This window comes from Mesocricetus auratus, unplaced genomic scaffold, assembly GCF_017639785.1.
Source record: "Mesocricetus auratus isolate SY011 unplaced genomic scaffold, BCM_Maur_2.0 Super-Scaffold_100013, whole genome shotgun sequence".
In the NCBI taxonomy this organism is placed as follows: Eukaryota; Metazoa; Chordata; class Mammalia; order Rodentia; family Cricetidae; genus Mesocricetus; species Mesocricetus auratus.
This window is the reverse complement of record NW_024429196.1, coordinates 35,325,254-35,349,762: the sequence shown is the minus strand read 5'-3', so window position 1 is coordinate 35,349,762 and position 24,509 is coordinate 35,325,254. Positions and strand designations below refer to the sequence as shown.

At 40.0% G+C, this 24,509-nt stretch overlaps 1 protein-coding gene across 5 annotated transcripts in view; it reads left to right on the top strand.

Moving 5' to 3' along the window:
* Chrm3 (cholinergic receptor muscarinic 3) overlaps positions 1-24,509 on the top strand; it is a 351,264-nt gene that overhangs the window by 213,823 nt on the left and 112,932 nt on the right. For 3 of the 5 annotated variants that reach the window (XM_021228183.2, XM_040755584.1, XM_040755586.1), the window contains one exon: positions 19,758-19,817. The exons of the other annotated variants lie outside the window; for them this stretch is intronic. The gene's annotated coding sequence lies outside the window, so the exon portion shown is untranslated. The remainder of the gene's footprint in view (positions 1-19,757; positions 19,818-24,509) is intronic. 5 annotated transcript variants of the gene reach the window in all.

Genomic DNA, 24,509 nt, shown 5'->3' with positions numbered 1-24,509 from the left:
TTCAATAGAGGAGTCTAAAATGGCTGAGAGGCACTTGAGAAAGTGCTCAACATCCTTAGCCATCCGGGAAATGCAAATCAAAACAACTCTGAGATACCATCTCACTCCTGTCAGAATGGCTAAAATCAAAAACACCAACGACAATTTATGCTGGAGAGGATGTGGTGAAAGGGGGACACTCCTCCATTGCTGGTGGGAGTGCCAACTGGTTCAGCCACTTTGGAAATCAGTATGGAGATTCCTCAGAAAAATGGGAATAAACCTACCACAAGACCCAGCAACTGCACTCTTAGGCATATATCCAAAAGATGCCCATTCATACAACAAAGATGTCTGTTCCACTATGTTCATAGCTTTTTTTTGTAATAGCCAGAACTTGGAAGCAACCTAGATGTCCCTCACCCGAAGAGTGGATAGAGAAAATGTGGTACATTTACACAATGGAGTACTATGCAGCAGAAAAAAAAATAATGGAATCATGAGATTCGCAGGCAAATGGATGACACTAGAAGAAACCATCCTGAGTGAGGTAACCCAGTCACAAAAAGAGAAACATGGCATGTACTCTCTCATATATGGATTTTAGACATAGATCTGGGGAGTGCCAGCCTACAATCCTATGGCCAGAGAGTCTGGGAAACAGAAACTTCATTTAGTGGCTGATCAAAGAAGAGGCAGACTCCCTTGGTTAAGTACTGAGCTGAACTCAAGAAAGCCAGTAACAGAGAGGGAGGACTGATGATCAAAGGGATTAAGACTGGGATGGTTTAACCCCCAGAAACAGCTGACCAGACAAAGGTTAACTCTTGAATCCCAGGCATCAGCCTGGGAATCCAGCATGGGACTGATCAAGACCCCCTGAAGCTGGGTGTCAGTGAGGAGGCCTAGGGAACCTATTGAGCCTTGGGCAGCAGATCAGTACCCATCCCAAGTATACACACGGACTTTGGACTCCCATAGAACAATGTGAGGTGCACTCTCACCCTGAACTCTTGGGGAAGGGTCTAGGCCCTGCCCTATATGAAATGATAGACTATGGACACCCCCATGGAGGGCCTCACCCTCCCTGGGGGAATGAGGGGATAACGGGGGGGGGTTGGGGGGAGGGCACGGGAGGAGGGGAGGGAATGGGAGAGGAACCTGGAACTGACTTGTGAAGCAACCTCGTTTCTTATCTAAATTTAAACTGGAAAATAAAATATATAAAAAAAAACTGGGCTGTGGAGACATCTGTAGGGCATTTTCTTAGTGATTGATGGTGGAAGGCCTGGCCCATTATGAATGGGGCCACCCCTGGCCTGGTAGTCCTGGGTACTATAAGAAAGAAGGTTGATCAAGCTATGGGGAGCAAGCCAATAAGCAGCACCCCTCCATGGCCTGTGTATCAGCTCCAGCCTCTAGGTTTCTGCCCTATTTGATTTCCTGTCCTGACTTCTTTTACTGATTGTCTATGATATGGACATGTAAGGTGGAAAAAACCTTTCCTCCTCAAATTGCTTTTGGTCATGATGTTTCATCATAGCAATAGTAGTAACTCTAATTAGGACAAATCCTAAGCAGTATTCTCACTTAGAATGAGGAAAGGTGGCTCACAACACCCCACACTGCAGTTTCTATGTTGCTTAGTTATGAAAGCATTAGTCTCTTCATGTCTGGAAAAGAAAGATTTGAACCTTCAGGTTGCAAAACAAGAATTTAACTTAGGAGCCAATAAAAATGCATTTATGTTTGAGATTGAAGTCTTTGGATTGCAAAGTTTTCATCAAATAAAATGTTTTGTTCATCAGCAATGATAGACATTGTAGTAAATAAAAGGATGAGTATAAATGATGCTGGCAAGTTACAGAATCATCATCATCATCATCACCCTTGCTTTCACAAAACTCTAGACTTCTTGCAAGTCATAGAAAAATTCCACAAAATCCTCAAACTTGTCTGACCCCATCTTATCAAATACATCCACTCATAGAAAGCTCTAAATGTTTTCACAGGACATAAAAGAACATGTAACCTTTCATCATCAAATGTTTCCTAACAACTCCTCAGGGATCTGGGAAGCAGGGAAACATCTGGGATGAGGACACGGCTTCCTTAAATCTCATGATGTGGTAGTGTTAGAGTCTTTTCTCTCTTAGAAGAGAAAACCATGGTCTCTGGAGAAAAGAGCAAAAAGCTTACCGCAGTCTCATGTATGCATTGTTTCACTCACTCATTTTGGTCGTTCTACTGAATTAAAATGTTGCAGTAAATGCTATTTATTATTCTTCCTCAGATACCTCCTCTGTTTTGACATGTGGTATCTTGGATCGCCCCTAAAAATGTTCATTTCTTTTTTATATAAGTTTTACTTTGGGGAGTAAAAAGTGTTCAGAAGAGTCCTGATAATGACCAAAATATTAAAGTGATTTTAACTTTGGCAATCACATCAATAACTGCTAATACTCGCATGTTCGTTGATGAAGAAGTAGTTGATTCCTGGATGCTCTCCCACTTCAAGCATATTTGAACTGCAGTTGAGTTTTATTCTATAAAAAGAACTTATTTGGGAAACTCCTGGTCCCTTCTTGATAAGTAAGATGCTCTCCTTTCTTTTCTTTTCTTTTTTAAATTCATCTATTTATGTTAGACTGTGGTTGGAATGTCAGGTGCTCTGCTTTTAAAGAGGCGCAAGACTGAAAATGCTCTGCCCAGATGGGAAGATGGCTCAGCTTTCTAAACTTCACCTCAAAAAGCAAAGTGTGCTACAAAAAAAAGATTTGAAAACATGCACTATCTTTTGTAATATGAATGCAGGCATGGTCTTGTGTGCCTTTAAAAAGAAAGTACAATGCATATTGTCCTGTTATCTTCAGAACTTCCAAAAATCTCACTGCCAAGTAGCAGTTGCTGTTTTGTTAAGGCAAGAATATAACTATGGCAATGCCCGTAGCAGGTTTGATCAAGATTCCATTTTAGGCGGCCTGGTAGGAGAAATCATGAAGGACTCCAAGGCAGAGACAGCAGAGCAGCCTCTTGTTAGGAGACAAACTGACATGTGCCATATTGCACACATCATCCTGTGATCTGGGACAGTGCAGAAGCGAAACAGCCTGCATCCTAGGACAGGATGTTAGAAAGACAGTGAAGCTCAGGGATGCTGCAAAGCATTCATGGAAGGGCAGAAATTGAAGCCTCAGTTAAGACTGAGTAAGATAACAAGAAGAGAATTTTCTGGAAAAAGTTGGCTTCACTATCATGTGACACCTTGATAAGAGGCTTTTTATAACTCTTGCAGCTATTCCCAGATCCAAGTCCTGCATCTTTTAAAAAGAGAAAGCCCAGTGGATTTTGTGCATTTTGGCTTGTTTTTGGTCACTTGTGTCTGGGCTGTCTTTTTCATTTAAAGGATCATGAATGGCACTATGGTCTCTGTAGACATCTCCTTTATTCTTTCCATGGAAGCTTGGTAAAGTGGCTGGACACTCAGACTCTGGAGCCAGACTCTATGGATTTGAACACAGCCTCTGCCAGTAACTTTGTACCTCAAGTTTCTTATCTAAAAGTTAGAGATATTCATGGTGTTACCACAGAGAAGGGTTAGTTGATTTAACTTGCAAAATACTTATCACACAGTATACATTATATAAATGCTTCTTAAATATTAAAGCTTGATGTTTAACTTATCACTAAGGAGTAATGCTTATTTGGGATTAAGAAACAGGATGACAGTGTGAAATGTCTTCTCATTCTCTCAGCAAGGCTACTCAGAACCAGATGTACTGCTACCCTGCATCTCTCTTAACCTTGAGCAGAAAGCTAGTCCCACCCCCCTAAAAAAACTGGAGAGGAGGAAAGAAGAGGAAAGGAAAGTTTAATTCCTGTGAGAAAGATCTAGAAAATGAAGAGCATGCCAAGAGACTCAAAGTAGTAGACTATTGGGTAGCACTTCTGTGAACTAACAAACTAATTCTATGAACCAACACATTTTGAGTATCTGCTCCATCTAATACATGGTGCTATGCTATGCAAGGTTATATTCTTGGAAAGGTTTGTCAAACAAAACTTGTGAACAGTAAAAATCTAGAATATCACCTCCCTAGGAATAAATAGAAGTTAACCTGAAGAGTAATCCAAAGCAACACATCACCTATGATACAACTAACTCTCAGAGCAGAACAGTTTAGAAGATTAGTCTATCCCAGTTTTGGAAAGACATTTATGAAATGTCTCAAGGTACTGTGATAAAAGACATGAAATTTATGGGATGAGATTAATGTTTAGTTAGCTCAATAGCTATTAAAAGGAAAAAGTGTTCATAAACATTTATTCTAAAAAAATTAGATATTTGGTATGAGAAACTCATCACTGATTGAATTGCAATAAAGCATTTGGGAATATGGAACAAGAAATCTATAACACTTAAGTAAACACCAGGCCCCAAATCTTGAAATAGCATGGGAGGTTGTTCATGGAATATAGAAGTGTGGTTTATATTTTTAAAAAAAGAGAAAAACAAAGCTTTTTTCTATATTTTGAGCATATTGCTTGCTAATCTACAAGACTGACTAGTCATTCATACTCCTCAAATGTAAAGTGCAGAAAATATTCATGGTAAATCCAACATAGTTTATGTTCAGTGTATATTGTCAGTACAAAATTTGAATCATTAAGCAAGTTGGAATATAATATTTCTTGACACCTATATAGTATGTATGCCCTTGGCAACTTACTTTCCTTCATAGGGATCTGAGAAACAGAACTGCTCAGTTTGACCTTTGCCTACTCCAGTATCAAAGGTTTCCTTATAGTATTTCCCTAAACTCAAAAGCCATGTAAGGTATTAATCTCAAAACTTAAAATTGAAATGTTAGACAGGATGGAGGTCATGAATAATGAAAATGTACTATGTTTTGTTGGTTAATTTACTTCAGAGACCAGCAGGAAATTGGTCTATTTACTGTCGAGGCATGATAGCTTGATCATAAGTTACAGGGCCTACAGCTTGGCCTCCTCAAACCATAAAACCGGGTGTTATGGAACTGGGATTGGAGCTAGGGCTCCAGTAACAGCAAATATTTAACCTTTGAGCTCTGCCCCCAGTGACCCACTTCCTCCCCTTAAGCCCCACCCCCTGAAAGTAGCACTGTCTACTAAAGCATCTCCACAAGCTATGGTCTAAGTATACAACCTCGTTTCTGAACCCTAGCTTTAATAGCCTGTCTCACTGTCCTGTGCTGACCCTGCCTATGTCCCTTTCATTTTATAAGCTTCCTTCAGATCCCTCCTGACATCTATCTTGGCAGACTAGAAGTTATACAACTTTAACAGTCCCTCCTGTCTCATGTTCATGGCCTTTCCTGGCCCTTTGCCAGCCACGCTATAGGATGCATAAAGGGCAGAGACAAGGACTGCTAGTCCTTGGCCGACTGTGTGTCCTTTGGTTCACTTAGGATGTTGTCCTGATAGCAGCCAGGAGATTTGGATTTAATTCAGAAATGACTTGGACATTACCCACACACAAGCCTGTAATTCCTCTCTGTAGAGCCACAATTACAGGGGATGCCAGGTCTTGTTCATTTTGGCCTTTTTTGTTCAACTATTCCTTCTGTGATTGCAAACACTTACAATGACCATATAAAGCACCATCCTTAAAAGACACACACATATAGTGTCAGGAAAGTGCTGTTTCTGTTGCAATTCCACTGCAGTTCCCATTCGGTGACTTCAAAGAGCTCAGTCAAATAATATTCTCCTATAATTTGTCAAAAAGGCAGTCTTATGTCTATATTTGTAGTAATTTCTTAATAATTAACATTGACTCACAAGGTTTATTGTTTTATTTAATTGTTTTAATAAGTTTTATTTTAGAGCAGTCAACAGAACTGAGAAGAAAATACAGAGATTTCCAAAACATCTAATGTCTTCACAATGCATAGCCTTCCCAGTTATCAGTGGTATATTGCATACCCAAGAAACATCAGTAGGGACTCATCATCACCCCCAAGTTCCCAGAATCCATCAGAGTTCAGTCTTGCTGTTGCATACTCTATGGGTTTGATCAAATATATAAAGATGTTTGCCCTAGAATACAGAGATGGCTCCATGGTACTTGCCACACAAGATCTAAGTGTGTATTCCTGAAACCACACAATGCCACATGCAGTGACAAGTCTATAATCCCAGCGTTCCTACAGTGTGACCGGAGATGGAGACAGGAGAATCTCTGGAAGTTCTCACACCACTTAGCTTGGGTAGACATCAGCAAATGAACCCCTGTCACAAAAAGGTGGAAGGCAAGGATCAACAACCCAAGGTTGTCCTCTGATATACATAAACACAAACACACACATAAAGTTATTTTTCTAAGACATGAGTCCATTATGATATTTTAAGAGTATTTTCACTAACTGAAAGTATTCTGGTTTTGCCTGTCCATACCTCTATCCTCAGTAATCCCTGGCAATTGTTGTTGGGTTTTTTTTGTTTGTTTGTTTGCTTTTTACCCTTTACTCTTTGGGGAGTCCATCACCCAGATTTCAAATAAATACACAGAGACTTATTCTTTCTTATGAATTCCAGGCCTTAGCTTGACTTATTTCTATCCTGTTTTTCTTAATTTAAATTATCCTGTCTACCTTTTGCCTCTGGATTTTTATCTTTCTCTATTCTGTATACCTTTTTTCTTCTTTTCTTTCTTATGCTATTGCTGGTTGTGTAGCTGGGTGTCTGGTCCTTGATATCCTCCTCTCCTCCTTTTCTCAATCCTCAATCTTCCCTTCCCAGATTTCTCCTCCTATTTATTCTCTCTGCCTACAAGCCCTGACTATTGGCTGTTCAGCTCTTTATAAGACGAGTCAGGTGTTTTAGACAGGCAAAGTAGCATGGGTTCACAGAGTTAAGCAAATGCAGCATAAGAATGCAACACATCTTTGCACCATTAAACAAATGTTCCACAGTATAAACAAATGTAACACATTAAAATAATATTCAACAACAGGCAGCCATAGATAGATTTTTGTTATTCTCTATGGTTTTTCCTTCTGCAGGAGGTCATGTAGTTGATAATTATACCATGTGAAGCTTTTTCAGGTTGACTTCTTTCATTCAGGAATGTGCACTTGCAACTTCTCAATGTCTTCCTTTCAAAAACCCGATGACCACATTTCTGTGAACCCACCACTCATGACTTCTCTATTCTGTTCTATTGGTTCATTTGTGCCTTCACTATTATTGTTTTGCTGTGATCACTGTAACATTCAATAAGCATTCTTCATCTTCAATTTTGTATTGACTCTTCTGTGTCTTTTGATTCTCCATATACAACATGGAATTACTGGTTTTCCTTATACACCAAATGACTTTAAGGGATTTGGAGGGGGATTGCTTTGATTCTATAGATGAAGTTAGGAAGCACCTTCTGGACATGATGAAAGTTCCAGTACTTGAACATGCACTGTTTCTCCACCTACTTCATTCTTCTTTGGTATCCTTCACTGGGGATTTGTTGTTTTCTCCATGTAGATCTTGTATATTTCTTACCAAAGTGACACCTAAGTATTTCATTTGGGGTAGGTCCTAATATAGATGTAATGGTATTTTTATGTTAAACTCTACTTATCCATTGCTGATACAGGAAAACACTGATGTACTTTTATACATTAAACTTACATCCTACAACCTTGATATCATCACATATTAATTCCAGGAGGTTGGGGGTTGGTAGGTATTGTTTTGTTTATTTCAGGGTTAGCATCTATTCTTGTATGATGTCTGCATAAATGCTGTTGCCATCTGTAAATAATTAGTTATATTTAATCCTGCCTAATCAATATCACTTTTATTTTTTGTTGCCTTAGCCAAAACTTCTAATACAATATCAAAGAACTGTAGCAAGAAAGGATGCCCTTTCTGTGTTCCTATGTTGGTAAGAAAGCTCATGGTTTCTTTCTATCAAGTATATTATACATACATATCTTAAAAGTTAAAGAAGAGCTCCCATTTTTTCTAGTTTACTAAGATGTTTTTAATGTGAAATATGTGAAATAACAATAGTTGATTTTCAAATGCTGAAGTCACCTTGAATACCTAGTATAAATCATACTCCAACATGATAAATACTTTTTATTTATTCATTTAATTTAGAAACAATCTTATTTTACATATCAGTCCCAGTTCCCTCTCCCTCCCATCCTCCCATGCCCTGCACCGACCTCCCATCTCATCCACCATCCACTCCCCAGGGAGGGTGAAGATTTCCACTGGGGATCATCAAGGTCTGCCACATCATTTTGGGGGAGGGCCTAGTCCCAACCCTGTGGCTCTGGGCTAAGAGAGTATCCTTCCTTGAAGAATGGGCTCCCAAAGTCCATTTGTGCACTAGTAATAAATACTGGTTCCACTGTCAGAGGTCCCATAGACTGCTGAGGCCTTCTAACTGGCATCCACATTCAGAGGGCATGGTTCATTCCAATGCTGGTTCCCCAGCTTTACAACTGGGGTCTGTGTGCTCTCACTTGGTCAGGTCAGGTGTTTCTCTGTGTTTCTCCAGCACAGTCTTGACCCCTTTGCCCATCCCCCCTTCCTCTCTACAACTGGATTCCAGGAGTTTGGCTCAGTGCTTAGCTGTGGGTGTCTACTTCTGCTTCTATCAGCTACTGGATGAAGGCCCTAGGTAGGCATCAATCTCATTATAGGGAAAGGGTATTTAAGGTAGCCTCTCCACTGTTTTTTTAGATTCTTAGTTTGAGTCATCCTTGTGGATCTCTGGACATTTCCTTTAAACCTAAGCTGGCTCCCTCTATTAAGATATCACTTTTCTTGCTCTCCTCTATTCTTCCCCCAACTCAGATGTATTTAGTTTTCTAATATTTTCTTGTATAATTTTATGCATAATATCTAAGAGATATTGATCTGTGGTTTTCTTTTTTCCCCTTTTTATAAGGGAATGTTAGTTCTGTAGAATGAATTTGTTTTCCTTCTGCTTCTGTCCTTTGAAAGACATTGTAGAGTACTTGAATAATTTCTTCCTTAAATGTTTGCTAGAATCTGCTTGTGAATACATCTGAGCTGAGACTTTCTGTTTTGAAGGCTCATTAATTATATTTCTCTTTCATAGATACAAGCCTATTCAGGTTACCATTTCTTTATTCCTTAAATTTCTCAGATATGGTTTTTGCTAAATGTACTATTTGCTTAAATTATCAAATGCATGGGCACATAAGAATTGATAATATTACTTTACTATCCTTTGATGTATATGGTATCTATGGCTATTTCTCCTCATATATTCCTGATAGAAGTAAATCCCCCTTTTCATTAATTATTTAACTTGACTAGAGACATACTGATTTTATTGGTCATTTAAAAGGAACCCAATTTAGGTTTTGTTGATTTTGATTTTTCTCTATTTAGTTCCTGGTTTCTATCTTATGTATTTCTGCTTGTTTTTGGTTTAATTTTTCCATTTTCCTAAAATTGGAGCTTAGATTACTGATTCTACATCTTCTAATACATGTATTTTATGTAATTTCCTTTTTTTTTTTTGGTTTTTACGAGACAGGGTTTCTCTGTATTGTTTTGGAGGCTGCCTGTCCAGCCTGGCCTCGAACTCACAGAGATCCGCCTGCCTCTGCCTCCTGAGTGCTGGGATTAAAGGTGTGCACCACCACCACCTAACTGTAATTTCCCTTTAAGAACTGATTTTCCATGCCCCACAAACTTTGATAGAGTAATATATTTGATTTTGTTTACTTTGAAGTTTTCTTAATTTTTTCTTTTGATATTTATCTAGCTGTGTGTTATTTAAAAGTGTGTTAAATTTCCAGTTGCTTAGAGGTTTTCAGTCATATTTCTGTTACTTATTTGACTTACATAAATCACTTATGGTGATCTGAGAATAGTAATTGTATGATTATATAACCATAGAATGTATGTATATACATTTTTCTTAAAATATTTTGACCATTGTATATGTGGAAGTAGTATATGCACATAAGTACAGGTAACTGTGGGCAACAGAAGAAGGCTTTGAAGCTGGAGTTACAAGAAGTTGTGAGTTTCAAGAGAAGTATGTGCTCTTAACCAGTAAGCCACAGATCCAGCCAAGTGTCTATGCATGTGTATGTGTGCATGTGCATGTGTGTACATCTGCTAAGGTGTGTTTTATGGCTCACACAGTGCTCTAAGATACTGAAGACTATCCCATCAGATCTAGAAAATTGTATATTCTACTGTTATTGTATGAAGAAGGATAGAGTGTCCGTTATATTCACTTTTATTTACACTATTTTCAGTACTATTTTGTACCTGATTATTTTTCTTCATGTTGTCTGTTTAATCCAATGGAAAATGTCATGGTCTTTACAGTACTGGATTAATCTATAAGCTTTTGCTTTATGTATTTTGATTCTCTGTTATTAGTAGCATTGTTATGTCTTCTTGGATAATGGACCCTTTGTCACTATGTGATGCCACTCTTGCTCCTTAATGCCTTTTCTTGCTCTGATATCTCCCCTGTTTGAAATTAACAGATTCCCTGGTTTCTTTTCATTGCTACTAAGATTCTGTTTCTAGTTCTATCCATTTACCCGAAATTTTCAAGATGTCATTGTTTTTTACCACTAAGTAATACTCCATTGTGTACCACATTTTCTTTATCTATTCTTCTGTTGAGGGACATCTAGGTTGTTTCCAAGTTCTGGCTGTTACAAATAATGTTTCTATTAACATATTTGAGCAAACTGTCTTGAGGTAGATTGATTCCCAATTTTCTGGGGAACCACCATACTGATTTCCAAAGTTGTCGTTCAGGTTTTCACTTTCACCAGCAATGGAGGAGTGTTCTCTTTACTCCACATCCTCTCCAGCATAAACTACCATCCTGAGTGAGGTAACCCAGACACAGAAAGACAGTGTATATACTCACTCATAAGTGGATATTAGATATAAAACAAAGGATAACCAACATATAGACCACAACCCCAGAGAAGACAGGAAACTAGGAGAACCCTAAGTGAGACAAATATGGATCCCCCAGGAATGGGAAATATACAAGATCTCCTGAGTAAATTGGGAGCATGGAGGGAGGCTGAAAGGTGGTGGAGAAGTAGAGATGGAGAAAGGAGAAGGAGAAGGTTGAGTTAGGGGAAGAACAGAGAGGGAGAGCATTGAAAGACATCTTGATAGAGGGAGCCATTATGGGGGTAAGGGAAACCTGGCACTAGGAAAATTCCCAGGAATCCACAAGGATGACCCCAGGTAAAAATCTAAGCAATAGTGGAGATGGTACTTTAACTGCCCTTCCCCTGTAATCAGATTTATGACTACTTTAATTGTCATCATAGAACCTTCATCCAGTAACTGATAGAAGCAGATACAGAGATCCATAGCACTGGGCCAATCCCCTAGAGTCCAGTTGTAGAGAGGGAGGAGCGATAATATGAGCAAAGGGGTCAAGACTATGATAGGGACTTACACAAAACAGCTGACACAGCAAGTGGGAACTCACTGACTCCAGACTGACAGCTGGAGAACCTGCGTAAAAGTGAACTGGGTGACAGTCGGATGGCTTGAGCAGTTTGTGTGGCCACTATCAGTGAAACCAGTATTTATCCCTAGTGAATGAACTGGCCTTTTGAAGCCCATTCCCTATGGAGAGATAACTTGAGTTAGATAGCTGATCTCATTTTCTCTCCTTTCTTAGCACACCAGTTGCACCTCTTTTTTGCTGTTTGTCCAAAAGTTTAAAATGCATTGACAATTTATCTAAGTCCACTTTCAACTAGTGCTCTACCACTATAATACAGCACAGGTTGTATGAGTTCCTTATGAAACAAACACATCAATATATCTCTGCTATTTATTCTATTTATGCATTATCTGTAACCATCAATATGTTTTTGCTATTAATATGTTTTGCAAACTGCCATCAGTTAATCATTGAAGAAATAAAATGAAAATTTCCCATTATTCATTCTTTCTCTGAAATGCTTACTTCCTTTCTCTGTGGTTTCTGATTGTTATTTTTATTCATTTATGTTATTTTATTCATTTCAACAACTAAATTAACAATAGAGCAAAAAGGCGGTGATGGAAATCAGTTGAGAGTCACTAAATCTTTCCCTTGATATCTTGTAAGAGTAGGTAAATGAAGTGATTTTCGTGTGTGTGTGTGTGTGTGTGTGTGTGTGTGTGTGTGTGTGGTGGTATTTATATGTATATATGGAGGTGCTATGCCACCATGCATACCTGTAGATGACAAGGGGAGATGGCAGATGTGTTCTTCCATCAATCTCTACCTCAAGTATAAGACAGTATCCCACAGAACTGGAAGCTCACTGTTTCAGCTAGACTGGCTCACCAGTAAACTCCCTGGATTCACCTGTCACCACTCTTCAAAACTGGGATTGCAGGCATGTGTGGCCATGCCTGGCTTTTTTTAAAATAAGTAAATGCTAGGGATTTGAACCAAGGTCCACTTGTTTGCCTAGCAAGCATCCTTTTACACCAAGTCTCCTCACCCCAATTATGTGATTCCTAATGTCCCTTCCAATTCTATTTTTCAGTGATTTCAATTTTGTCTTTTCCTCTTGCTTACAGGATTTGCATACCAAATTGTTAATTAAAACTTATCTGCATTGCATCCCACAGTTGTCTGGCATTTCCATTGTCTTTTCAGTCCTTTGCTATCTTTCCAATCTGCCATCTGTCAATTTGCTGACTTGGTGATATTTCCACCTCCCAAGCTTGCCAGTTTTGCAACCTCTGAGTAAGACGTGAAGCTCCTGCTGTAGGATTTTGAGGTGTTGGCATAAATAGAATCAGGGAGACAGAAGGAAGCCTTCCATCCTCTGCAGTGTGTTGACTCTCCTGTAAAGCCAAGAGGTTCAGGGTCAGCATCCTCTGGCCTGGTATTAGAGGTGAACTCTGACTTAAGTCCTCTTAAATTGTATTTATATGGAGTCTTTGGAATTTATAAATAGGAGACATAAAACCCCATTATTTGACTTCTTTGGGGGGGACAGTGGCAGGGGGCTTGAGTTCCCTTTTTTAAATTAAAAACAGCGTTTTCCCCTTACATAATACATCCCATTGGTGGATTCTTCCTTCTCTCTACTCATCTCAGTTCCTCCACACTTCCCCTCCCATCTGGATCCACCCCCTTTCTGCCTCTCATGAAAAAACAAACAGGGTTCTAAGGGACAGTAATAAACCAAATATAATATAGTAAAGCAAAAACTAATATATCAGAATAGGACAAAACAAACAAACAGAAGGAAAAGAGCCCAAGAAAAGGCACAGGAAACAGAAATAGATGCAGTCTCACTCTTTCTCGCACTCTCAGGAGTCCCATAAAAACATCAAATGAAAGCCGTAATATATACACAAAGTACTTGTAAAGTAAAATATATAAACACAACACACACATATATTAAAATAATAAAAACAAAAATAGGTTAATTTATTTTAAATATTGCAACACAACATTATGAGACAAAGAATCTCCAAAATCGCCACTGAGTTGGTTTTCTGTTATCCATCTACCTCTGGGCATACAGCCTACTCTATGAATATAGAAGAATGTCATTAGGGGGTCATTTTATTGTTATGCAGTTTTGGTTTTATTTTTGTTTTTTGTTTGTCTTTTAGGACAGTAGCATTTGGTTTTATCCTAGGCTCCTGAGCTATCTAACCTCAGGTTCTTGGTCACCCAAGCAGTGTCAGATATGGGTTCATCTCATAGAATGGAGCTTAAGTCAAGTCAGATTTCAGTTGGTTACTCTCACAAGCTTCATGTTAGCATATCTTGCAGCCAGGATATCATTGTTGAGCAAAGGGTTTGTGACTGGGTTGGTGCTTATATTTCTCTTTGGGTAGTGTGCAGTGTACTTTCCTATACCAAAGACACTAGCACATAGAGCCGCAGGTTCTGTGTAGGCATCAGCTTGTCTTCAGGGATTGGGCCTTGCTATCAGTTTGTGAAAGGCAAGTTTTTTGTTTGTTTTGTTTTGTTTCTGGCTACATCCTGGGTTGTTTGGAGATTCCTATGGGACCCCTTTTGCCAGCAACTCAATTTGTTGTAACCCAGTCCCAGTACTGGAAGCTTTCCTTGGTGACAAGAGATGACCAGTGTGGTCTCCCCTATTATTTGGAGATTCCATTTAGATCCCTTCATATATGGTTATTTGACATCTTAAAGTTAAGTTCTGAGTTATGACAGTTGCATCACTTAATACATTATGAAATGTAGTTGAGATGGGCATTTGAGGATTTGAAACTAGAAAAACAAATCGTGTAGACCCTGGCTTTCTATTGAGTCCATCGATGGCTGGTTTCTATTTGAGCATCTTGCTGATGTCCTCACTCTTCGTGAATTCCCTCTACTGTCTTCTTTCTGTGTGGGACTGCTTTCCATCCTTCCTTTCAGGTGTTTTCTTTGTTCTTCCTTCTATCTCATCTTTATTTTCATTTTTATTTTCTTCCTCTTCCCTCCTTTTTCTCTCTTTTCTTTCCTCCTTCATTCTTCCCTTCTCTCCTTCCTTCCTTTTGTGTCTATTTTTTGTTACCTCTCTCCAGTTTCTTGTTAGCTCTGCCTAGTTTCTTGCTGTCTCTATTTAGCTTCTCATTCCCTTTCTGGATGCTTTGCATATTTCTCAGTTTATGCTTTTTTTCTTGGATAACTCTTCTAAGGCTGGAAATATCTGAGATTGACAAGGGCTAGTTATCTGATTTAAAAAGAAAAAACAGGGGCTGACTGAAGTGAGTGTTCAAGACAACTGCGAGCAATGGGCTCTGGCTTTCATTTTCATCTTCATGGAATGGTTTGGTTTGGAAACCTCCCTGCTTCGGGCTTGGGATTTTCCCGTAGGGAAGGAGCAGGGGTTTTTCTTTGTGTATATAGACAGAAAACCATGTTTGCCACATGCCTTTGGGTGTGTGTGTCGAGGGGCCGGGGGGCGGGGGAATCCTACTGGCCCAAGTCTGGTTTCTTTCACAGCACTGGCCCATCTAACATCCTATCCATATTATCCCAGGCTCCCTGTTGCAGCATCCTCTACCTGGAAGTTAACTAGTTCCTTTTCAGTCACTTGGTTCTACTTGCCCTGCAATAGCAATAGCCTATGTTTCTCTTGACATTCATTTAATTTCAGGGGGAAAGAATATTATTTTAGTCAAGAAAAAACTGTGATTTTATTTATTTTAAAGGCAATCATAAAAGCACTCCATCATGCACATGTGTATAATTTCTTTTATTACTGTCTTCCTGGTACAAAGCTAAGGTGAATGGAATGCAAATCCTAATAATGGTCACTGTCACAAAACACTATTGATATGAAGATTCATTTCCCTATAATTTTTAAATCAAGTCATAGTGTTTTCCTTATTCTGAATCTCATCTAGGACAAACAGAAAAATTAGAAATCAAGTGAACTTTAGCAATGAAACTTTTGATTTTACATTCCATGGGAGTTTTGTAAGTGTGAGGGTGTATGTATGTACCTGTGATTACATCTGCGCAGATCCACATGTGTGAGAGTGTTCTGTGCATGCATAAAGACGTCAGAGGAAAACCTCAGCTGCCATTCCTTAGATATAACCCATCTTGTTTTCTGAGACAGTGTCTCTCTCTCTCTGAGCTGCAATTCACCAACTATTCTGAGCTGACTGGCCAGAGAACATCTGTCTCACTTCTCCAGTACACCATCACACCCAGCCCTTTCTTTACTAACTTGCATTCTGTGGGATCACACACAGGTCCTCATGGCTGAAAAGCAAGCACTGAGCTATTACTCCAACCCTATAGTTCGTGTTTCAGTTCCATATACACTTCAGGTGGCCACCAGTTTTCACACAGATCTCCTCTTGGGCCTGCATTGAAAGTTTTATTGAGTAAATTCACATTTCAAATGATAGCCCTGAATGAGATTCTGCCGTACATGTCAATTCAGCTGAGAGAATTTCATTCTTCGTAAAGTGCCTTCTATGGTTCTGTAACTCACTGGGAGATATCAAATGTTCATCACTTCTAAGATTCTTGCTGGTACGGCTGTTGTTGGGCAAACTAAAAAAAAAATCAATGAGTTAAGGTAGTATTGGCTTATGTTTTCCTTATATGAGAGTCTACTTTGAGTGTTCCTGGCCAGGCAACTCTTCTCAGAATGGTTGTCAAGTGGCAGTTCATCCTTGGTCAAATTTCCAAGTTCAACTAAAGGGTGTCTCAACTGCAGCCTTAGAGGAAGAGAAAGCATGCAAGATAGATTGGCTATGAGGGAGTACTGTGGCCACATCTCAGAACTGAACACTTTCCTTCTGCCTATGTCCCACTGGACAGAGTTTAGACCATGTTTAACGAAAACAGAGGCTCCAAAATGTTGTATCAGAGGAAAGAAAAATTAATCTAAACATAAACTCATCTTAGACCATGTGTAAATAGTATGGAACATGCCACCCACCATTACTAGTATCCAGGAACACCAGCTTCCAAGTCACATAGGTTAAACGCAGAATTAATTCCATTTTTCGGACTCCTCGCTACTGTTTTTAGGGTTATTTATATCTGCATCCTAGGACTAAGAATATCCTAGGTAACAACAGATCTCTTGGCTAGCATGGATGAAGCCCTGTGTTTATTCTCAGTACTAGGGGTGTGGAACAGTGATCTTGCTCTTACTAGCAAGTTTGGAAACCTCAGAACAAACAACCACAAGGCCATTCACAGACCTGAGAGTGGAAGATAATTGCCCTGAACTTCTGTACAGAATAGGAGTTTCCAAGCCCATTCACCCACTAGAGCACAATACAGCAAAGACAAGATGTTGACCAGCGTCAGAGTTGATGGCCACATAACATCCCATCTATTCTGTCATCATACAAAGAGCAAGTTAAAGTTCCTGAGAACTATTCCAAAGAAAGTGTTCAGTTAATTACACTGCAATCAAAAAGCAGAAATTTTGTTTTGGATTGCCTTTTTAATTAGTAAAATATAGCAAACTATATCAGAAACCATCTACAAGAATCTGCCCCCAAGGAAAAGAACAGCATGTCCACAGCTTGTCAAGATCAATAGCAATCCCTCTAAAGGGGACTGTACAGCAAGCTCAGTAATATCATTAGCAGATCTGCTGAGCAGGGAAAGGGACAGCAGGCATGGATCTGGGTGTCTCTGCATCTTTGGTGACTGTGAACAATTCTGGTTTGTTCATCAATTTTCTTTCCTGACCCATGAGATACAATGAGTCATTTTCCCTGTTGTCCTGAGACTAATTTCACCTTGGGAAATCATAAACTGGAACAATCTACAATCTAGTTGCTGCCAGATCCAAAAACAACTTGAGAGGAAGGAGGGAGGGAAGGTAGAAGAAAGGGCAAAAGGAAGGATGGGAGGGAAGAGGAGGAAGAACAAGAGGGAGGAAGGGAAGAAGGGAGGGAGGTGAGGAAGGAGAAGAAAGGAAGGACAAAGTGGAGGAAGGGACAGGAGGATAAAAAGGAAACATAGAAGGGAAAGGGAGGGATAGAAAAGGATTAAGGGAGGAAAGAGGGTGAAAAAAGGAGAGGTGGGCAGGCAGGATAGCTCAGTGGTAAAGCACTGTGGCTAAGCTTGAAGACCTGAGTCCTGCTCTTGGTCCCCAGAACTCACATGGTTGAAGAAGAGAGCCAACTCCTTACAAGTTGTCCTTTGAGCCTCACACCATCATCTGAGTACATGTACACATACACTGAGTTCAATTAAATTAATAGATGAGGGAGGGAGGTAAAAAGGCAAAAGGGTAAAAGGCAAGAGAGATGGGAAAGGAGGGTAAGGATCCATTAGATAGACACTAAGAAGATAAAACAGGAATTAGATTGCAATATATATATATGTATATATAAAGAAATAAAATGGTAAATCTGTAGCAGCAGCTTCAAGCATCTACAAGAAAATATTTAATGATATGTGCATGTATCTGTAAATACTGACCTGTGGCCATATTAATCTTATTTCAAACACGAATTTAAAAAGACAAAGCAGAGTTCATTGAAAGGCAGAGGCTCTGGGGGAGGTCAGAATGCAGAAGAGGCCCTCCCTCAATCCATCCCTCCCTCCTCCATCCTGTCCATACAGAGCCTGCACAGATATTACTGTTCATGGCCCTGATGTCACCCCCAGCCTCTGTTCTCAAAGTACCATAAAAATCAAGGCTAATAGAAAAAAACCCAAGTCCTGTGTCCTTTCTCCTTCCTTGACTTTCCCCTCCAGAATGATGGAGAGAGCAAACTGTCATTTGTTTCTAGTAGTTGAGTATCTTGTGTGTGTCCATCAGTGTACTGAGGCACCAGTGATAGACAAGGTAGACACTTGGATTAGTGTTTTTTCTGATGCTTATCTCACAGTTTTAGAAACCAAAAGTCCGGATTTCATGACCCTGACTCTGGGCTCCTCTTCCTCCACTAAACTACATCATATCATGATAGCATAAAGGAAAGGGGATGAGGGGGGAGGAGAGAGGAAGAGAGGAAGGCAGGGAGAGAAGAGAACATGAATGAACGACAAAAGCAAAAGAGCAGAAATTGAGCTTTATATAATAATTTGCTTTCTTGGAGGCTGTTACTTCACTCAAGGCCAACATGGATCTCTTCTTAGGACAGCACTACTAATGACCAGATTACCTGTCATTAAATCCTACCATTTCCATTGTCTTCCACATCATCAAAGTGACTCCAGGTTTCCAGCATGTGAACCCTTGGTGAACACACACCAACCAGATAAAACTACAGCAAGACTATTGAGTCTGTCTCTAGTAATATATAATACTGGAAAGCTTCCCCAAGTGCCATTAGTCCATTCATTATGTTAAACATGTGAACTATTAACATTAAAAATATGTACAGTATTTCTAATAATACAGAATTAAATACAAAATTATACTAATTATAATTGTTATAATTTATAATAATTATCTTGCTTCCTTATATGAAAAGCAATTAGTATATTCTCTGTCACAGTCACTTTTTTTTAAAGACAGAGTCTCTGACTGAGCTAGAACTTACTGTGTAGACCACACCAGCCTCAAACTCATAGAAATCTACCTGCTTCTGTTTCCCAGGTACTGGGATTAAAGGCATACACCCCACACCTGGTCACAAAACCAGTTCTTTTTCATTGAAGTTTAGAAAACATTTGTTTCTCTAATGTAAACTCACTGAAGACTTTTTGACTGATTTGTTTCAAAGATTTTTAAAAGTGAATTGGCATGGAATTTAGTGTGGAATAATTGATACTCTTCATTGACAGTTGGACCTGTAATTTTATTTTAAAGTAAATGTGTTTAAATGGCATTTTGTTGATAATCCTTAATTGTTTTCAGATTTGCCAAGAAAATGTAAGTGTGTACACATAGTGTACGTCAACTATGTGTAACTGTGACAAAATGCCTAGAATAAACAAAATAAACAGAGGGTTATTAGTTTCATGGTTTCAGGAGCTGCAGTCCCTGGTCATATGACCCTGTTGCTTTGGGTATTTGGCCTATCACAGCAGAAACTGTCCCGCTAAGCAGCCAAGAAGGTAAATAGAGAAAGGAGAGGCTGAGTCTAGGGTCCTAATGGTGAGCACAGCATACCATGTCTATGTCATTCATAGATAGTGAACTGAATACAAACTGTAATACATTAGTGAGTTCCAGTTATATCTCCATGCAGTTAGCTGCATCCCTGTGCTCTTGTGTATGTACTTTAGTTCTGTCCATGGTCAGAACCCTTGGTCCACTCTCTTCTTAGTGGCATCCTCTCTGTTGTTGTAGGAAGGCCTGAACCCAGTATCCACCAGATCACCCCTTGGGACACTTTGCCCAGCACTATGTGTAAGTAAAATGAGATGAACCAATCGACTATATGAACTATTCACTTCCTCTCGTTCTCCCTCTCCCTCTCCCTCTCCCTCTCCCTCTCCCTCTCAGTCCCCTTCTTATCCCACCCCTCATAACACTGAAAATGTCTCTGAGAATAAAGCCAATCACCTCTATTGCTATAGAATGCTGACTTAAGACTAATGTCTGGGATTATTCAAAGGAATGGTTTGATGGCAATATAGAAATCATTCCTATGATAAGAAGCTGTTTGTTTTCCAGAACACAGCAAACGGGGACATGGCAGCAATTTGTCAGATCTTCCTCTTTGTCCCTGTGGGGCAGTGGGAAGCAGTATTTCAGTTCTTTTTTTTTTTTTTTTTTTTTTTTTTTTTTGGTTTTTCAAGACAGGGTTTCTCTGTGGCTTTGGAGCCTGTCCTGGAACTCACTTGGTAGTCCAGGCTGGTCTCAAACTCACAGAGAGCCACCTGCCTCTGCCTCCCAAGTGCTGGGATTAAAGGCATGTGCCACCAACGCCCGGCAGTATTTCAGTTCTTAAAGAGGTAGCAAGTTACACAGCCAGCTCCTCGGCTTGAGAAATCTGATTCCTAACTCCGCATCCTCTGTCTTTTGGCACTACTTGGTTTTTTACCAATTCAGATTGCATTTACTAGTTTATACTGTGACAAAATACCTGATAGAAGATCGTGGTTAGTAAGGCATGCTAGAGTTCACAATGGCAGGATCATCTGCTGCTGTCCCTCCAGCCTGATCTCACCAGAGCAACTGGAATGATTCTTGTGAAACATGTACCAAAACATGCCACTCAGACATTCCTTGTTGAAATGCTATAATGGCTTCCCTGTTTCTTCCTGTGTGAAATTTGCAGCCATCGAAGGGACCTGATGCCCTCTGTGACTGTTCCCTCATACATTCCACCATCACCACCTAGAATCATCCTATGGCTTCCTGCTTTACCCATGCTGGCTTGTTCACTGTGCACCTCCTGTGCAACTTTTCCTGAGGAGACATAAATAAATGTTCTCTTTTCACCCAGGACAGAGCACTGATGACAGACTAAAGAAATAACCCTACCCAAGTCTAGCTTGATGAATCAATGAATGAATTTACTGGAGTTACTTCGCCAAAAACCCCACACCAGCCCATTCAAAACTGTGTCTCTGGAGGTCTCTGCAGAACTTCCAAGGCAGTTCAGCCATGGGGTTTCCTTCAACTGTTGTTCACTGCCTATCAAACCTGAGAGAGGGGCCTTGGAGATCTTGGAAGTTTCTGATCTTTGTCAGTTTGGAGCTTCCTGAGTTTTATGTGTTTCCCTTCCCCTTCCTCTCTCCATGGAACGAATGTTTCATTTCATAGAAAATAGCTACGCTATAATCCCGTGCCCACCCATGGTGGAGGGGAAGGCTCTTTCTGTGGTTGTCTTCATAAGGTATGCTTGAGTCTTCATCTGTGCTCAGTATCAGTCTATCCGAGAGGCCAAAATTGAAAGCCCTCCTCTACACAGTCATCCCTTCCCCTCTTTTTCCTGTATTCCTAGCACATAGAAGCATGCCTGGCACACATATGAATATATGTTAGAGGAGTGAGTAGTACAAAGTGGGACTGTCCCTCTGCACTATGTCAAACTGCTCCACACTGCACATCCTTGGGGCAAAATGTGGCTCTATGAAATACCAAAGGGCAAAGAATACTCTGCCAACCTCACTTTACTCATTACATGAGGCAGAGCTTGCTCTAAGCTTAGAAGGTATTGAAGATAAGACTATCACTCTACACAAAATGATATGGATAATTGGAGAGTCAGTCAACCATATAGAAATACCAGATGGTCAGGGAAGTTATGCGTATGTATATGTGTTTCTGGGGATGGCTTCCAGGGCCTCACACATGCTAAGGGAGCTCTTTGCCACTGAGTTGAATGCTCAGCCTCTGAAAGTTTTTGTTAATATATAATTTATGTGTATGCACATGTGTATAAGATTACTCATGGAGGCCAAGAGAAAGTGACGGTTTCTCCTGGAGAGGGTTACAGATGGCTGTATGAGTTCCGAACTCCAGTCCTCTGGAACAACAGCAAGTACTCTTCAGCACTGAACTATTCCTCCATCTCCTAGTTCATGTGTTGAGAAGTACATGTGGAGGTATTTTCATTGAAGGTTGTTGGAAGCTGTTACAGAGTGGAGCTACTGTAAAGAAAGACTGAACCTTAGGAAGTAGACATATTTCAAAGAGATGATGAGGGGTCACATCATTGAAGGAAGCACAGAAGAGAAGACCTGGGGTGTTAAAAGGCAGAATGATGAAGTGTCAAAAGAAGAGTGCTGAATGACAAGCAATCTCACAGGCTGAAGCAAAGCATAGTAACCTTCTGGAAGGCCATCGGTCTTGGAACTTAAAAGGTCAATAGTAGTTCCAAAGTACTGTGAGTACAGACCTCAAGTCCTGATGCAGTGGAACTGATTGTGGAAGGGACAGCTGGGACAGGCATTGTGATCTGGGTACAAGTCAGGGACAAGACTGAGACACATTGGTGCTATAAAGAAGTGAAAGATCTACAAAGACTTATAATAAGTGACCTATGGATCTCCTCCCTAAATGGAACATTTTTGTATCACCCCTCCCATGTGTTGGGGAACATCAACAACTATAAAAGAGCCAAGGAAAGTGGGAGAATGCTGTGAAATGGTGAAATGCTGCCTTCCAGGCAGCACATTAGCTGTGACCAACGTTCTATTATGGATGGGATTCATAGGCACTTAATGGTTGCTGAGGAAGGGACTCACAATATGGCTTCTGAGAGAGGGAGAAATATTTTCTTCAGTAGTGTAGACTCCTTTGAGTAATGCCCTCCCCACTCATGTCCCTCTAAATAACTTGAATGAAAGTCAGTGAGTCGCCAAAAGAGATTGGAGGAGGATGAGAAAGAGGAGGAGGAAGAGGAAGAAGAAATAGAGAGAAACCTCACTTATAATGAGCTAGATGAAGTTTTCGTTCTTTTTTCCCCCCAGAGGTCAGGCATCTCCTCACACCACCACTTGACAATCTCTCAAGGAATCCACTCATCCCGTTCTTACACTTTTCCACTTCAGGGTGGATAACAAAGCTCCAGTGACAACAGGAAAAGACATTGCATCTTGATTGACTTTCTGCTTTTTCTGCCTTGTCAGTTGTGTGTGTGTGTGTGTGTGTGTGTGTGTGTGTGTGTGATGGTGCAGATTATTCTGTACTTGTGTGAAGATATCACCCTGCAAATCATCAAACTATAAGAGCTTCAGGCAACCCTGACCTCTGGAGCAAAAGAGGCTCTGTGAAATACTGTAATGCCCTCCCTCCCTTACAACTCTCAATAGAGTTGTGAATTAGGAACCCCAGAGCCAAATGAGAGCACAGGGAAAGCCTCAAAGTAAACAGGTATCTATAGCTCACAGACTTAACCTATCATGAGCCCTGGGACCTAAGTAAACTGCCTTTCATCACCCTTGATAGGGTATATTTTTAATTTTTCTTCAAATCAGGTAGACTTTCCCCTATATTAGTAGTACTTACAGAAATGGAGGATTTCTAGAATTCTGAAGAATTTGTCAACTGAGCTGGCAATGTAAGAAAGAAGATCGGGCTGGGCAGATAGTTGGGTTGAGGAAATGTTCACTTTGCATGCATGAAGAACTGAGTTCAAGGCCCCAGAGCTTGTCAAAAGCTGGGCATGGTGGTGTGTGTTTTTGGAGTCTCAGCACTGGGAAAGCAGAAACAGTAGGATTTCTGGTGCTTGCTAGCCTAGCCTACATGAGCTAGAGGTCAGTGAGAAAGAGACCTTGCCTCAAAAAGAAAAGTTAACAGTTCCTGAGGAATGACACTAAAGGTTGTCCTCTTGCTTCCACACACAAGCATCCATGCAGATTCATACATATGCATACCTATACATGTACGTACATGTGCATTGCATGAATGTGTACACACACACACACACACACACACACACACACAAATAAGTAAATACGATATGAGTACGGCGTTTGTTCTTAGCCTTTATAATACTGTATAGTCACTGTTACTTTCTTGTTCCTATCTAGAAAACCCTCAGGAGAGGGGAAGATGCTCTCTTCACCCTACCTTAGCTGCCACAGTTCCAGGATCCCATGATATGATCAGTCTCTGTCAGTCTCTACTGATTTACTACCATGTTTAGTCAGAGAATGTAGACACTTGACTAAAGGTTTACTTCATTGATTCTCAATTTGCATAGGAATCATTTGGGGCAAGTCTGACTCCGTGTTTATCTAGTAAATATCTAGTCTGGCATAATGCATGTTATTCAACATCTCCAAGGCACACTGACACACTAATCCATGGACTACAGTTTGAGTGGGAGGTTCTGACGGAGTGTGTGCCTTTTGTGGAGTTTGCCTGTCCCTGTGAAGTAACTTCGAGGACCTAGAATCACAAAATCATCATGTTATTTTTCTGTATTGTTAAATATGGCTGGAGGTCAACTATTTAGAAACTTTTTAGCAAATATATTAACATATAACACAATATAAAATCCAACTAAAATATTAGAAAAATGTACATAATGATTGTTTTTCATTGTGGCCTCCATTTTTTATTATTTTCTTGCTTCTAGTTGACCTGTAAGAGATTCATTATAATACTATCTGCTATTAGGGGTACTTACTTTAAAGGAAAAGT